The 2,500-nt window shown below is 26.6% G+C and overlaps 2 protein-coding genes across 3 annotated transcripts in view; one reads left to right on the top strand and one right to left on the bottom strand.

The window, feature by feature from the left end:
• The window catches only part of LOC137658506 (uncharacterized), a 329,004-nt gene that overhangs the window by 161,774 nt on the left and 164,730 nt on the right, over nucleotides 1-2,500 (bottom strand). The window lies entirely within an intron of this gene.
• Nucleotides 1-2,500, top strand: part of LOC137658922 (uncharacterized) — a 32,183-nt gene that overhangs the window by 659 nt on the left and 29,024 nt on the right. The gene's annotated exons all lie outside the window — the stretch shown is intronic.

The following is a 2,500-nucleotide window of genomic DNA, read 5'->3' as shown; positions in this document are numbered from 1 at the left end:
AAAAAGGAAAAAAAAGGGAAAAAAAGAAAAAAGGAAAAAAAAGAAAAAAAAGAAAAAAGGAAAAAAATGAAAAAAAAGAAAAAAAGAAAAAAAATTATAAAACAAAATAAAATCCAAAAAAAAGAGGCAGCAAAAACAGCAAGAGGAGAAAGAGAAGCAGATAAACAGCAGCAGCAGCAAAAAAAAATAAAGGAAAAAAATATAAAAGAAAAAAAGAAAAAAATATAAAACAAAAAAATCCAAAATAAAAAAAAGAGGCAGCAAAAGCAGCAACAGGAGAAAGAGAAGCAGCTAAAACAGCAGCAGCAGCCAAAAAAAATGAAGGAAACAAAATTAAAACGAAAAAAAGGAGAAAAAAAAAAAAAAAAAAAAAGAGGCAGCAAAAGCAGCAAGAGAAGAAAGAGAAGCGGCTAAAACAGCTGCAGCAGCAAAAAAAAAAAAAAGAAAAAAATATGAAAAAAAAAAAGAAAAAAAAAATATAAGACAAAAAAATCCAAAAAAAAAAGAGGGCGCAAAAGCAGCAAGAGGAGAAAGAGCAGCAGCTAAAACAGCAGCAAAAGCAAAATAAAAGGGAAAAAAATAAAAAGGAAAAAAAAATATAAAACAAAAGAATCCAAAAAAATTAGGCAGCAAAAGCAGCAAGAGGAGAAAGAGAAGCGGCTAAAACAGCAGCAGCAGCGAAAAAAAAGGAAAAAATAAAGAAAAAAGGAAAAAAAAGAAAAAAAGAAAAAAAAAATATAAAACAAAAAAATCACAAAAAAAGAGGCAGCAAAAGCAGCAAGAGGAGAAAGAGAAGCAGCTAAAACAGCAGCAGCAGCAACAAAAAAAAAGGGAAAAAAATATAAAAAAAAAGAAAAAAAATATAAAACAAAAAATCCAAAAAAAAAGAGGCAGCAAAATCAGCAAGAGGAGAAAGAGAAGCAGCTAAAACAGCAGCAGCAGCAGCAAAAAAAAGGGAAAAAAATATAAAAGAAAAAAAGAAAAAAAATATAAAACAAAAAAATCCAAAAAAAAAGAGGCAGCAAAAGCAGCAAGAGGAGAAAGAGAAGAAGCTAAAAAAGCAGCAGCAGCGAAAAAAAAAATAAATAAAAATAAAAACGAAAAAAAGGAAAAAAAATATAAAGCAAAAAAATCCAAAAAAAAAAGAGGCAGCAAAAGCAGCAAGAGGAGAAAGAGAAGCGGCTAAAACAGCAGCAGCAGCAAAAAAGAAAAAAGAAAAAAGAGAATAAAAAATATAAAACAAAAAAATAAAAAAACAAAAAAATACAAAAAAAAATATGAAACAAAAAAATCCAAAAAAAATATAAAACAAAAAATCAAACAAAAAAATATAAAAAAAATCCAAAAAAAAGAGCAAGTGGAGAAAGAGAAGCGGCTACAACAGCAGCAGCAGCAAAAAAAAAGGGAAAAAAATAAATAAAAAAAGAAAAACAAATATAAAACAAAAAAATCCAAAAAAAAAGAGGCAGCAAAAGCGGCAAGAGGAGAAAGAGAAGAAGCTAAAACAGCAGCAGCAGCAAAAAAATGAAAAAAAAATAAAAAAGAAAAAAAGAAAAAAAGAAAAGAAAATATAAAACAAAAAAATCCAAAAAAAATATAAAACAAAAAAATCCAAAAGAAATATAAAACAAAAAAATCCAAAAAAATATATAAAACAAAAAAATCCAAAAAAAAGAGGAAGCAAAAGCAGCATGAGGAGAAAGAGAAGCGGCTAAAACAGCAGCAGCAGCAAAAAAAAGGAAAAAAAAAAAGAAAAAAAATATAAAACAAAAAATCCAAAAGAAAAGAGGCAGCAAAAGCAGCAAGAGGAGAAAGAGAAGCGGCTAAAACAGCAGCAGCAGCAAAAAAAAAAAAAATGAAAGAAAAGAAAAAAAATATAAAGCAAAAAAAATCCAAAAAAATAAAAAACAAAAAAATCTAAAAAAAAATATAAAACAAAAAAATCCAAAAAAAAATATAAAACAAAAAATCCAAAAAAAATTATAAAACAAAAAAATCCAAAAAAAAAGAGGCAGCAAAAGCAGCAAGAGGAGAAAGAGAAGCGGCTAAAACAGCAGCAGCAGCAAAAAAAAAAAGGAAAAAAAAAAGAAAAAAAATATAAAACAAAAAATCCAAAAGAAAAGAGGCAGCAAAAGCAGCAAGAGGAGAAAGAGAAGCGGCTAAAACAGCAGCAGCAGCAAAAAAAAAAGAAAAAAAAATAAAAAGAAAAAAAGAAAAAAGAAAAAAAGAAAAAAAATATAAAACAAAAACAAGTCAGCAAAAGCAGCAAGAGGAGAAAGAGAAGCGGCTAAAACAGCAGCAGCAGCAAAAAAAAAAGAAGAAAAAAGAAAAAAATATATAAAACTAAAAAAATCCAAAAAAAAAAAAAAAATTCAAAAAAAAATTTAAAACTAAAAATCCAAAAAAAAAGAGGCAGCAAGTGGAGAAAGAGGAGCGGCTAAAACAGCAGCAGCAAAAAAAAAAAAGAAAAAAATTAAAAAGAAAAAAAGAAATAAAAATT

Source organism: Palaemon carinicauda, chromosome 19 (assembly GCF_036898095.1).
Source record: "Palaemon carinicauda isolate YSFRI2023 chromosome 19, ASM3689809v2, whole genome shotgun sequence".
NCBI classification, from domain to species: Eukaryota; Metazoa; Arthropoda; class Malacostraca; order Decapoda; family Palaemonidae; genus Palaemon; species Palaemon carinicauda.
This window is presented reverse-complemented; position numbering and strand designations above follow the sequence as displayed.